At 48.6% G+C, this 14,079-nt stretch overlaps 3 non-coding genes across 3 annotated transcripts; all 3 read right to left on the reverse strand.

Moving 5' to 3' along the window:
• Positions 1 to 99: 99 nt before the first annotated feature.
• On the reverse strand, positions 100 to 171 carry Trnaq-cug (transfer RNA glutamine (anticodon CUG)). The gene has a single exon. It is a non-coding gene; the product is annotated as a tRNA-Gln (tRNA).
• Positions 172 to 10,767: 10,596 nt separating this feature from the next.
• Trnad-guc (transfer RNA aspartic acid (anticodon GUC)) lies at positions 10,768 to 10,839 on the reverse strand. The gene has a single exon. It is a non-coding gene; the product is annotated as a tRNA-Asp (tRNA).
• A 209-nt stretch (positions 10,840 to 11,048) lies between these two features.
• Positions 11,049 to 11,130, reverse strand: Trnas-aga (transfer RNA serine (anticodon AGA)). The gene has a single exon. It is a non-coding gene; the product is annotated as a tRNA-Ser (tRNA).
• Between the last annotated feature and the right edge of the window lie 2,949 nt (positions 11,131 to 14,079).

The following is a 14,079-nucleotide window of genomic DNA, read 5'->3' on the forward strand; positions in this document are numbered from 1 at the left end:
TGAGTGCGGGAATCTCTGGGGTGGGTCTCCAGCACCAGGATTCCTGGACAATCATCCTGAAGACTTCATTTTTAAGGAGGGGGGGAAAAAAAACCCCTTAGGTTCCACCGAGATTTGAACTCGGATCGCTGGATTCAGAGTCCAGAGTGCTAACCATTACACCATGGAACCCCACACACACAAGCGGCTCGCGCTCCAGCCTGATGGGACATCTGTCTTCGATCGCGTCTGCGCCGCCTTCCCGGTGAAAACCCAAGCGCACGTCCGGCCCGCGCAGGTGCTGCCCGGGCCCGGCCCGCGCAGGTGCTGCCCGGGCCCGGCCTGCAGTGCGGACGCGGGACGCGGACCTGGGGTCGTGGGCGGTCTGCGTCCCCGCCCCCACGCCGGCCAGAGCTGGGATCCAGATCGTCCGAGCGGCGGGCCGTGGGGGTCAGTGCGTCGACCGACCGAGGCCCCTGCATGGAGGCGGCGGGTTCCGCGGCGAGCACCCTGCGGTCCGAGGCGACAGCGCCCTGTCTGCCGCCCCAGGACGGCCTCGGACGAGGAGTCACCTGTGCGCGCTTGCCTGCCCCCTGCCCGGGCCGTGGCCCCGACGGCCGCCCACCGAGGGCTGCACCCCCAGGACGCCGCCACGGGCGACAGTAGACCCGCGGGACTGCGCCACGCGTGGGACACGAGCGTCCCCAAGGGTCGGGGCTTGTGCCAGATCGGGGTCTCCGAAAAAAAATAGTAATCATATGCATCTGCGATGGCCAAAGCAAAAAATGTCAGCAACAATAGATTAAATAGTGTTGGATTAGAACCCAAATCAGAAAATAAATACCCATGGTTCCCTATGGCACGGAATAGGTAAGAAATGGGGGAAGGGACCCTGGGGGACTGAGTAAAATGCCGAGTGGACCCAAGGCTTCAAGACCATTCCGCAGCCTGGGCCCTGCAGCTCCCGGGGTGGCACCCGGCCCCGCCTCAGGAACCCGGCGGCCTCTGGGGTCAGTTCCGCTCCTCCACCGGGGCCGCCGAGGACCGCATCACGGCGGTAAAAGTGACACAAAAGAAATCCCTCAACAGCCAGAACCAGTGCCCCAGGTCAACATGGCGGTGAGAAGCCAGGGCAGGGCCTTGGTGTACGGGGGTGGAAATACAGCCGACTCGGCTTTCCACCCCCAACCACCCCAGCCGACCGAGGAAGACCCCTGCCAGGTCCAGTCCGGGGACACAAAACACCGCTCTTCAAAACTGCCAGGGTCGCTGAAGCCAGGGAAAGCAGCAAGGGCTGGCGCGCAGAGCACACGGTGCCTAAACATACTCTGAACAGGGCTGGAGCAGGAAAAGGAAGCCAGGAGCAGACCGGAGATCGGGGCAGGGGCATCTGCCAGCAGCGGTGACACAGACCTGCCTGGTTCTTGTAACGAGGACCCCGAGCTGACGCGCAGCGTGGTAACCGGAGGATGTGTGGGAATGGCCAGCCAGCTTTCTGGGAATGAGAGCGAAGATGTGGCCAGATGAGGCCCCTCCAGAGTGGGCGCCGGGGCGACGGCCGTGCCAGGGGCACACCTGGGGCGGCCGACAGCTGTGCGGAGGGTCCCTGGAGTGCGGGAGGCGCTCCTGGGCCGTGGGGGCCGCTGTGCTCAGTTCTGCCCTTGCCCTGGAGACAGCGGCCTACAGCCAGGGACGCTGAGTGACAGCGTGAACTAAACCCCGACCCAGGGAGGCTGGGCCGTGGCTGGGAGTGGAAGCCCAATGCGAGTGACAGTGGCACAGGTGCTCTTTAGGGAGCTGTGGCCTGAACTTCTCGCCTGGGATGGAGGCGAAGCAGAGCGTGGACTGGATGTCTGGACGGTGATGCCATAGGCAGGACAGTGCTGGGGCAGTGTGACTCGGGGCTCAGGGGTCACAGGCCATGGGTCAGGGGTCACAGGTCACAGGCAGTGCCAGAGCTCTGGCCAGAGTGGCAAGGTTGTCTGCTTTGGGGCCAAGGTGTCTGCTTCCAGCTGTGAGTGTCACTGAACAATGCAGGTGACATCAGGACATCAGGATCACGTGGGCCAAGACCCAGGCTGGGTCCACATTAGGAAGATGCTGGCTTTGGTCTCCGGAGCTGCTCCGTGTCTTCTTGTTCACTCACCTTGTTATTCATTTCCCCCAATGAAATGCTGATGGGAAGTTCCTCTCTCATTCCCAAGATCATGAAGTCATTCAAGTAGTAGTTCACTCCTGGAGACCCCTGCAGCCAGGTTCCAGTCCCCACCTGCCCAGTACACGACACAGGCCTGAGAAAAAGAATACACTAAGAGAGAGAAAGCGGGGCCCAGGATGACCAGTGCCGGTGCAACCAACAAAGGCCCTGGCCAGTCCCAGGCACTGACTTTCATTGGGAATCAATCGGGGTAAAGGCAGGTGTGGTTTCTATGGAAACTGATGTAAACAAGGTTCATAAAGGACAAGACAAAGCATTCCTGAATTAGGAACAGAATGGACCAAATATATGGCTGTAATTGGAACGTTGTCCTTCTAGTCTGGAGGTTTTAGTTATGGGATTGGAGTCTGGGTGCGAGTTACCCTGACCTCGGCACATAGGCTTCAGCCAGACTCACGTCTATAAACAAGCCGACTGCAGGGCTAACTTCACAGCCTGCCTCGGGCACAACCAGCATCATGGTCCTCTGTGGGTCACACCGTGTTTTCTTACTCAGGATCTGAGGTGGCTGCAGCCCCGTCTCCTGAAGATGCTCTTCACCCCACGAGGGCTGTGCACACTCTCGGCATCACACTGCAGGGTACAGTGGTCCTGACTTGTGCTTTGAGGTGTGAATTCTGCTCCCCTCAGCAGGTCAGTGCACCTGTTCTCAGCTCCCAGCGCCGCGGCCTGCCTGAGCCTGTCTGTGGGTGGATTCCCACTGGGCCCAGGCCAGGCCAGGGTTGGAGCGGGTGTGACCGCATGCCAGCAGCTGCCCTTGCGCTAGAGTAACTCAGCATGGGGACCTTAATGTGTTCTGTTTAATGCAGCTCCGTGCTGTTCAAAAGGGAAGCACAGCCCTAACCCCGCCACATGTGTGCATTGCTTCACGGCTTCTGCTCGGACTTTGGCGAAAGGGATGTCGGGCTTTGGGCCTCACCTCCTAACTGCTCATTTCTTTATCAGCGCCGTCATCAGTCTGCACGACTCCCAACTGAGACCAAACCAACCAAGCTGGTTCCCTGGTGTTTCCTGTTTGGTTTCCTGTTTCATCTCTACCCAGTGACGGTCCTGTTGGCAAAGCTGCACCTGCCTGGCACTCAGTTGCCCTTCGTCAGAAGGGACAGCAGTGCCCGGAGCTGGGAGGCTGGAAGTCTGTTACCTAAGTTACCTAAGCCCGATTATGTCCTGGGGAGGGAGGGGGCAGACTTCACTTGATGGCTGGCGGAAATCCACCTGACATCCCGACCCCGGGAAGTCATGCAGAGTCGGAAACTGTAGGTCAGCTCAGTCGGTGGGGACTGTCACTCCAGGCCCTGTCTTCTGAGCCCCGAACCCTGCTGCCCAGCCTGGGTGCGGCTGCTGGGCTTTGCTCCATGGTTGGCACAGAGATTGCTGAAACAGACAGACCTGTGATTTCCTCTCTAGCAACATCCATGCCAGGCTTTAGCTAGAAGATCGTGCTGGGCTCCAGAGATGACTGGGGGTGCAATGTAGGGAGCAGGGAAGGGGCGTTACCAGAACCTCTGCAGCAAGTCCTGCTCTCCTGTGAGCCCCGGCAGCACATGGGGAATGACAGGAAAGGTAGGAAAATGAGACGGAGAAGAAGCTGAGCTTTGGGTCTGATCAGTGCTGCTCTGGGCGGCAAAGAAAAATGTCCCCAGCTTATCACACCTTTTATTCAGTACTCAGTACATCGGGAGAAACAGATGTAAGAGATGACTTGCAGAGAGTTCAGTATATCCTGTGTAAACAAGATGTATCAATCCAAGAACAAGGAGGAACTGAGTAGGTGTTTGTTCCTCCCAGGACGTTTTCAGCTCCCAGGATGTTTCTTGTCCTGGAGAATCACAGACAGCATCACCGGATCATTGAGGTCTCAGTTGTGACCGGAGGCCAAAACGGAATTATGTCTCGGAATGCCATAGCTGGGCTGTAGGCAGGAGAACCAGGCTAACCAAATGATTTTACCCTGAAATTATGGAGCATTGCTCCCGACAGTGCGATTTACTCTTTCTCCTCTGTGGAAATGTGTGCAGATGTTAGCTCTTCCTTGATGTCCTCAGACCTCGCAGTGAAGACACAGTGCTGCTGTGTCAGGAGGCACAGGCTGAGCCTCACACTCGCAGAGGGTGGTGCAGTGACTAAGGGTGGCCTGGTCCCCTCTGCCTGGATCCTTGGGGAAGAAGGAAGTTGAGCACAGAGGCCCGGGAGACCGGGGAGGGAGAAACCAGACCTCGGGCCTGAGCTTGGGTTCAGCCTCACAGCTGTGCCAAGACAAATTGCTGTCCTCCGAGCCGCCCAGGCTGCGGTGTTGTTCGTATGCATTATCCTCGGATCCTGATCTCGTCCCCTTTCCTTCTTGATGTTTTTCTCCTCTGTTATGAAAGAGCCTTGATTTGAAGTAACAATTTTAGTATCTAAAAAGCAAAAATTTGCTTTATTTTCTCTACTTTTCTTTTTTCTTTTTTGGCATTTAAAGTTCTCATTCTTGTTTCTTCTGAGCTACATCCTTCCTTTTTTTTTTTTGAGACTGGGTCTTTCTAGGTCACTAAATTGCCCTGGCTGGGCTGGAACTTGGGATCCTCCTGCCTCAGCCTCTCAGAGTGCTGGGATTACAGATGTGCACCACTATGCCTGACTTTTCCTTCAAACTCTTTAAAGTTTAATTTACTAGATTTTTTAAATAGTTTATTGAAATGAAAGCTTAGATCAATACATTTGAATTTTTGTTATTTTAATGTATGCATTTGGAATTTAAAATTAAGTATTAAGCATTATTTTAGTTTCATACGACAAGGTGAGATGTATCTTATTTTCATTATCATTTAAGTTAAAAACAGTTTATAGTTTCAAAATTTGGGGGGCCATGAAATTGTTTCACATTGTATTATTGAATTTTGTAATAGTCAGGAATTTTTCATTTATCTTGTTGATATTTATTATTTTGTGCTCAGAGACCACAAACTCTGTGGTATCAGTCTTTTGAAACTGGCTTCCCCAGTGGCACTGCACCTGCCTCGCAAGCGCAAGGTCCTGAGTTTGATCCCTGGTACTGCAAAAAACAAAAAACAAACAAAAACTGGCTTCCCACATGCCGAAGATTAAACCTAGACCCATCTCTCTCACCATGTACTAAACTAAAATAGAAATGGATCAAACATTTAAATATTAAAACAGAAACACTAAATCTTCTGGAAAATAGAATAGGAAGAATTCTTGAAGACATTGGTGTAGGCAAAGCCTTTATGAACAAAACCCCGACTGCACAGGAAATATCACAAAGAATCAATAAATGAGATTTCATCTATTAAAAAGCTTTTGTACAACAAAGGAAACCACAAAAGAGTGGAGACAACGGACAGAATGGGAAAAAAAAATTACCAGCTACTTCTCAGACAAAGGACTAATATCTAGAATATATAAAGAACTCAAAAAGTTCAGAACCTCCCAAATTTAAAGACCCAACCCAAACTTGGGCATCTGAGATGAGCAGATATTTCTCAGAAGAAGGAGTACAAAAGGCAAATAAATATATGAAAAAGTGCTCAACATCACTGGTCATTTGAGAAATGCAGATGAAAACAACACTGAGATTCCACCTCACCCCAGAAAGAATGGCTGCTATCTTGAAATCAACCAATAACAAATGCTGGTGGGGCTGTGGGGAAGGAGGAACCCCACTCCACTGCTGGTGGGAGTGTAAATTGGTACAACCACTATGGAAATCAGTATGGAGATTCCTCAAAAAACTAAAACTGGAGGTTCTATTTGACCCAGCTATTCCCCTTCTAGGTATCTTCCCAAGAAAAGCATTTTAAAAACATTTTTTAAAAAAGAATTAAAAGCATCAACTCACAGTGATATATGCCTGCCCATGCTTGTAGAGCATAACTGATAATAGCTAAATCTTGGAAACAGTCCAGATGCTCACCAACAGATGAATAGATAAAGAAAGTGTGGTATTACAATGGAGTACTACTCTGCCATAAAGAAGGATAAACTTGAGTCATTTGTAGGAAAATGGAATGCACCTCTAAACCATAATCTGCTCTTGAAATAAATTTCTGGTGAAATAAATCAGACACACAGATTTAAGTATTGCATGCTCTTCTTATATGAGAAACCAAAAAGGTCAAACAAGGAGCATGATGGAGATATCCAGAAATAGGAAGAACATGTTTACATGAGAAGGGAGACAGGGAGGCGGACGGGAGGGAAAGGGCGGGAAAGGGGAAGAGGGAATAGGAAGGAAAAATTGAGACAAAGCTTTTTCAAATGAGGAGGGGAGGGGAATGAGGAAACAGAAGAATCAAGATGTACTAGGTACAAGTACAAACTCCCTAAGAGTGACAAATATGTACTAATAAAAAATATGCAGTTAAAAAATTCATTAGCAATAATTGTTCTATGAAATATCTTTTAGAAAGAAACATAGCTATTTGCAGTTGGGATTAACCCCACTACCTGAAATTTCTCTGTTACTAAAATTTTATTTTAGGGTCAGGAATGTAGCTCAGTGGCACCGCATCTGCCTGGCAATTGCAAGGTCCTGAGTTTGATCCCTAGTCCTGCAAAATAAATAATGAAAATAAAAATAATAAAGTTTTGTCTCTTCATCTCATTAGTTATTTCGGTAGAAGTGTTAAAATATTCAGCTATGATTCTGGACTTTTGTATTTGTCCAGTCACTTCTCAGGTTTTTGCTGTCTACACTTTGATGTTATTGTTACATGCATACAAATACAGCATTACAATATCTTCCTAATAAGGGGACTCTTGAGGCTATAAAACAGTCTATTTCCAGTAGTGTTTCTTTGTTAAAGTCTGCAATACATGAAATGAATGTCATTAAAGTGATTCTGGCTCACGTTATTATACGTGTTCTGAAATGTCTTTTCCATGCTTATACTTTAATCTTTTATTGTATATGTGATAGTTCACTGTTCATTGCTGCAGTGAAATAACTGGATCAGGCCAGCCCTTCTTGGGAGCCATTCTACGTAATTTTGGGGAAAAATCATTTTATAATTAAATTATGATCAGGGCTGTCTGAAGCCTCAGTGGTCCTGAGAGGCCATGATGCTCCAAGGCAAGATTACATCAGCTGAAGACATCCTGGTTCCTTGAACACCGAGTAGCAACACAAAAAGAGAGGCTTCACCTGGGGAGGGACAAATTCCCTATCACCTTAACTCATCCCACCTGCTGTGGTAAGAACTTCCGCTCATCTCACCATCCTCATCAACACAAGCTCCTCATCGACCTAAGATCCTCATCAGCACAAGATCCTCATGGTCATAGGATTGCTGCCGCCCTCTGAGACATCTGCTATTCCCTATGAACCCAATACACAGTGGCAAGCTCAGAGAGCCTTTGTCTTTGCCCGCTAGGAGGCCCTGACCTCCCGGACTCCCCGGAAGCCTCTGTTGTCCTTCTTCCTTTAGACCTCACCGCCCCCTTTCTAGGAGGATTGATCGACCTCCCATAGACCTAAGGAAGAGAAGAGGCTTGTGTAGCTCACAGACCTGGGGAGTCAAGTTGAGGGCGCAGCTGTGGCTCAGCTCTGTGGAGGGCACCATGGCGGCTGCTGTCACAGGGCAAGAACACAGCAGGGAGGAAGAGGCCAGCACCCAGCAGGAGGCCGGATGACCATCCAGGGGTGGGCAGTTCGGAACAAGTCACTGTGGAGCAGGCTCGGCAATTCCAGAGCTACCTTGGGCCCTTTGGAAGGCTTGTACCCTCCACCCTGTGACCTTAGGACCCCACTGGGCCCCCCTGAAGTCCCAGACCTGCCGAGAACCCATGGCACAAGGAGCAGGCGCCCCCGCATGAGCCCTGAGGTCACCTCACACCACACCCACACCGCAGGAGCAGCCATGTGATACAGCTTGGGGAAAATTATTCCCATATGACAATCTGTCTTTTAATTGAAATAGTGTATTTGCAGTCAGAACAATTGTTTAGTTGAATTTAGGATTACTATCTTCCCATTTTAATTTTGGCAATAGTTTTGTGGTTTTTATACTTTCTATAAGTGAAAGTGTAAAATCTGAACTTTTTTGTTTTTCTTGCTTATTAAGGCCTGTTTCTAAAACTATGAAATGCTTCACAAATTTGCATGCTATCTTTGTGGAAGAGCCACACTAATCTCTGCAGAGTCAGTACTGGTAAAGTGAGTCCCCGTGTCTTTTTTTTTTTTTTTTGGTACCTGGGATCAAACTCGGGACTTTGCGCTTGTGAGGCAAGTGGCAAAACCACTGAGCTAAATCCCTGGCCCCCGTATCTTCTTGGGGGTAACATGGCATCTATAGGATTCATCGAGGTCACGGTATGGGTGTTCTTTATAATAGTTGTATACTATTCTGGTGTATATGTACACAATTTATACTTCCATTCTACCAGTGATGAATATTTAGGCAGTTTCAAATTTACTATATAAAAATTAAATTGTTATGAATCTTCCTTTACATGCTGATTTTTTTTTTTTTTTGGTACTGGTATTCGAACTCAGGTCCTTGCGCTTAGCGAAGCAGGCGGTATAACCACTGAGCTAAATCCCCAGCCCTTTCTTTGTCTTTTTTTTTTTTTTTTTTTTTTTTCTTTACATGCTGCTCAACCAAGTGGTGGAATTCTGGATCATACGAAATGTTTAGTTTTTATAATTATGGTGAAAATATTTTTCAAAGTGGTTATCCCAATTTATACTATTTGCATGTGAAAGTGTACTAACATCTGAATTAGAATTTGAACCTTTTTGATGTATGTGTAGTGCTATCTATTTTTGGTTTTAATTTGGATTCCTCTAATGACTAATGATTGTTGCCTGGCTTTTCATATGTTTATTGAGCATTGGGGAGTCTCATTTGCAAATTATCAAGTCTGTAGCCCCTTTTCAAATTAGGTTGCCTATTAATTCTTGCTGACTTGGGAGAGTTCTTTACATATCTATCTGGAGGTTAGTCATTTGACAGCTACATATAGATATGTAGATGTAGATGTTGCAAAGGCCTTCTCCATTCCATGGGTGTGTCTCTCACTTTCAACGGTGTTTATTTCAGCCAATATATCTTGAATTTAAAATAAATCAAGTTCAACTACTTATTTTATGGTTCAGGTTCTTTAATTCTGTTTGAGAAATCTTAGTCTTGTCCAAGTTTAGGAAGGTATTCTACCATGCTCTCCTGTAGAAACTTGGCTGATTTTTCCATCATACAAGATCTATCTTGGAATAATTTCATTTATAATGTGTAGAAGTCAAGGCTTGTTCTTTTTATTTTTTATTTTTTATTTTTTGGTACTGGGGATCAAACTTGGGACCTTGGGACCTTGGGTTCGCGAGGCAGGTGGTGGAACCACTGAGCTAAATCCCCGGCCCTCAAGGCCTGTTCTTTATGTAAAATAAATGTTCCAGTATCATTTACCAAAATATGCCATCTTTGACTGAATTGACTTATGAATTATTTTGAAAATTGACAGCATAACTCTTCATTCTTAGTTTATCTTCTACAATACTGACTGTTCAAGTTTCTTTGCACTTCTAAATATGTAGTTGATTTCCAAACTATTTGTTGGGATTTAGTTAGTTATTTTAAAAACTGGGTCTCACTATGTAGTTCAGGCTGGCCTTGAATTCACTATGTAGCCCAGGCTGGCCTCAAACTCATAGTGATCCTCCTGACTCAGCCTCCCAAGTGCTGAGATTACAGGCATATGCCACCACATCTGGCAACTTGTTGGGATTTTGATTGGGATTTTATTGAGTTTATTAATCGATTTAGGGAGAAATAACACCATTGAATCTTTCAAAGTATATAGCTGGTACATTATTTCACATATTAAGGGGTTCTTTAACTTATCCCAGCAATGTTTCATAGTTTTTAGAGTGGATTTCTTACACATTTTTATTAGATTTGTATCTTATCTAATGTCTCTAAGGCTGAAAAAATGCAACTATTTAAATTTCACTTTCACTTGCTTGTGCTAGTATCTTAATTGATAATTTGTATACTGGCCACGAAATCAGCTCCATACCACACTCAGTCAATAATTTCAATAGTTTTAGACTCTTCCCAGTCTTGTATCTTCATAAGCAGGTATCTTCCAGTAACGAAGGCTCCACTTTCCAGCATCAGTACTACTTTTGTCTTTTTTACCGCGCCCCGTCGCACCCTGCACAGACTGGCCCTGGCAGGGGCTTCGCGTGGAGTTTTCTCGGACCGCAGTCCGACCGCCCCGGGGCGTCCTCGGAGTGGCTCAGTCCCCGCCCGCGCCGCGCCCGAGCCGAGCCGAGCGGCTGGAGAAGGCTGAAGTGCTTTTCATTAAAGGGACAAATTGCGTCCCCTCCTAGGGCATATTCTATTTAGCCAGTGTTTTAACTGTAAAAAACACGCCTGGCCGGGTTTGCTCCTCGTGCTCAGTCGCGGCGCCCCGAGCTCCGCCTGGCCGGGGAGCGCGCGCCTCTGGTTGCTAAAGCTGAGCTCCGCGACTCCTCAGCTCGGTCCTTCCGCAGGGAGGACTCGCGGGCTGGAGCCCGGTTCCTGGACACACCGGAGTGGGGTCACTCGTGCTTTAGCAAAACGAGATACCTCCTCCCCGTCGGGGAATCGAACCCCGGTCTCCCGCGTGACAGGCGGGGATACTCACCACTATACTAACGAGGAACCGATGCCAAACTTCTCTCAAGGCCGCCTCATGAGGATCCCGTCGGCTCCATCCGCACTCCGTCCAAAAGGGGGCGCCCTGCAGGGTGGGTTCCGAGCCCAGACCGTACTGAGCGGGGAGCAGCCACCGGCGGCCAGGTCAAGGTCGAAGTCTGAAGCCCGCGGGGAAGGAGGGTCGCGCAGGGCGAGGGAGCCCCGCGCAAAAGCTCCGTAGTCGGCAGGACTCGAACCTGCGCGGGGAGACCCCAATGGATTTCTAGTCCACCGCCTTAACCACTCGGCCACGACTACGCGGCACCACGGGGCGTCTGCGCGGGGAAGCTCGAGTCCCGCGCCCACGCGGCCCGGCCCGCGCCAGCTGCTCGTGGGAGGCCGCTCGGCCCCGTCCGCGCTGCGGGATCGCGAGTCCCCGCCGGCTGCCCGGGAACAGAGATCACGGGGAAGGGCGCTTGTCCACCTGAGAAAGAGGAAAAGACCGGAGAAGGGGAAATCGCCTGGCCCTAAAACGACGAAGGGGAAAGGAGGAGGAGGAGAGGACCGGGGGACGAAGAGTTAGGTTTTCTAAGCAAGCTCAGGGCGGATCCTGGGGAGTCCGGGCACCCGGGCGCAGAGCCGAGCTGCGAAGCGCGACCGCGCCGCGGAAGCTGCTCCGCTTCTCGCGCACCGCACACCTCGGCCGTGGTGCGTGCATTTTACCTCCTGTCGCCTGTGTCGGCCGCATTAGCCGGTCATTCGGAACGCTGGCTTTGAAGCTGCACAGCGGTGAAACGTCAGAAACCTTCCGCGTTTAAAAACTCGGCAAAATCGGGCCAAGTGATGTCTGTGAGCTAAACTACCTGCTTGCTTCTGGGTAGCAGTGAACCGGGACTGGCCGCAGCTGCAGTCTTCTGTTTCTCGATTGAAATAAAAACCTCGAAGGGAAGAGTCAGAATTCAGTTGTAAAACTTTCCAGTCACTACGCCAGACCTAAATGGGAAACATCTCCACCCGCCGTGAAAAGGGGACGAACTGCTCTGCCGTCCAGCGCTGGAAAGCAAGAGCAGAACGGGGCGGGAAGCAGGCGAGCGCCGGAGCACCCTCAGGCGCCCCTGCGCGGGCGTGGCTGAAGGGTTTCGGGCGTGCAGCGCCTCTGCCTTTCCTCAGCATTTCTCCCCTCTGGTCCTCTCTCCTCGTGCGTTTTACTGTAAAGAGCAACGGAGAAGCAGGCTGCGCATTCGTCTCCTCAGCTCGGTGTTCCGCTTCTTCTCCTACAGTAGCCAAGTGGCGCCCAACTACAGAGGCGACTCGCCAAGGCCACTGTTCCTGCAGTCCCTAAGACCCTGTGCTTCGCTTCCTTCTGAGACCTTACCAGAAGCACGGTTAGTGTCCCCATATTTTAAAATTAATAGGCTTTATTTGTCGCACAGTTTTAGGTTTCTAGAAAAATTGAGCGGAAAGTGCAGAGTTCCAAGGTGTTCCCTTCCTCTGGTCCCCCCTCTTCTTCCCTATTATTAGCACCCAAATGCGGTGCATTTATTAAAGCGGGTAAGCCAATACTGATAAGCGAATATGAGCTGAAGACCGCAGTGTACCTTAGCGTTCGCTGTGGTGCTGCACCAGCTGTGGGTGTTGGATGGGGTCACACACCCCCCACACCGTCCCACATGGAAGAGTTTCACCGCCCCAACAGCCCCTGGGCTCCACCTCGCCGGCTGTCCTCCCTCCCCCAAATCCCTGGCAACCACTCAGTTTTAGTGTCTCTGTAGTTTTGGCGCTTCTGGAATGTTAATAGGTGGAATCATACAATGCGTGGCCTCTTTCCAATGTCTGCTTTCACTTAGTTACAAGCATTTAATGTCCCACCATGTCTTTTGTAGCTTGATACCTTATTTTTGTTCATTGCTGAATAATAGCGCCCTGTTCATCTGCACCACAGTGCATCCATTCGTGTCTCGAAGGATGTGTTGGTTGTCTTTGTGCTTGGGGAATTAAATATCTGTGTGCAGATTTTGTGACCATCAATTTTCAATTCCTTTGGGTAAACGCCAAGAGACAAAGTTGATGGATGCTAGGTAAGAGCGTGTTTCATTTTGTCAGGAATTGTCACCCCATCCTCCACAGTGGCTGCATCGTTTGCATTTCCATCAACTGAAGCCAAAGTTCCTGTTGCTCCACATCCTCATTGGCATTTGGTGTTGCCAGTGTACTGGATTTCGGGGACTCTGAAAGGTGTGCAGTGGCCTCTCATTGCTGTTTAAATTTACATTTCCTCGGTGGCGTATGGCTTGGAGCGTCTTTCCATATGCTGATGTACCATCTGTGGATTATCTTTGCTAAGGTGTCAAAGTTTTTGTTGTTTTTTAAATTTTTTGTCACATCAGGAGTTGAACCTCGGGCCTTATGCACGCTGGGCAAGCACTCTTCCTCTAAACTACACACCCAGCCACTGGCTCTTTCTTAATTGGTTGTTATTGTTGATTTTAAGAATTCTTTTAATATTTGGTTTTATTTTTTGATGCCAGGGATCAAATCCAGGGGCTTATGCATGGTAAGCACATGCTGTACCACTGAGCTATACCTCTAACCTCAAGAGATCTTTTTGTATTTTGTATCATTACTTAGGCAGATAAGTGTTTTGCAGCCCAGTCTGTGGGTTTTTCATTCTCTTAAACATTCATAAATATATCTTGGGACCTTGCGCTTGTGAGGCAGGCGACCGAACCACTGAGCTAAATCCCTGGCCCAAACATTCATATTTTTAAACCAATATTCTCTTCACGAGCCTGTTATTCTCTAGGCTAACTGAAGCTTTCTCTCTCACATTCCTCACTTTCCTCCGAACCATCACCAAAATTGTCTTCGATGTCCGTCCACATTTCTTTCTTTTCAAGACACACTAGGCTTTTAAAAATCATACACCTCAAAATCTTTCCAGCTTCTACTCACAAATTCCAAAATCACTTTCATGTTTTTAGGTTATTTGTACCAAATACCTATGTTAGTTTCCTAGGGTTGCCATAACCTATTGCCACGAACAAATGCACTGACCAAGCGAAGGAATTTGAAGAGGTGTTATTTAGAATTATTTCAATTCTAAGATTTATTTCTGAGGTCACTATGTATAGATTACTTGCTGATACAAAATTCTTGGGTCACAGACATTTCCCCTGAAATTCTGCAGTTATTATTTCACTTCCTCAGCTTCTAGTGTAACAAAAGGGAGATAGAAGTATCTTGACTTTTGAATTTCATAGTGTTTGG

The sequence above is a fragment of the Heterocephalus glaber genome, unplaced genomic scaffold (genome assembly GCF_053883595.1).
Source record: "Heterocephalus glaber isolate CG9 unplaced genomic scaffold, H.glaber_assembly_v1.0 deba00001472, whole genome shotgun sequence".
In the NCBI taxonomy this organism is placed as follows: Eukaryota; Metazoa; Chordata; class Mammalia; order Rodentia; family Bathyergidae; genus Heterocephalus; species Heterocephalus glaber.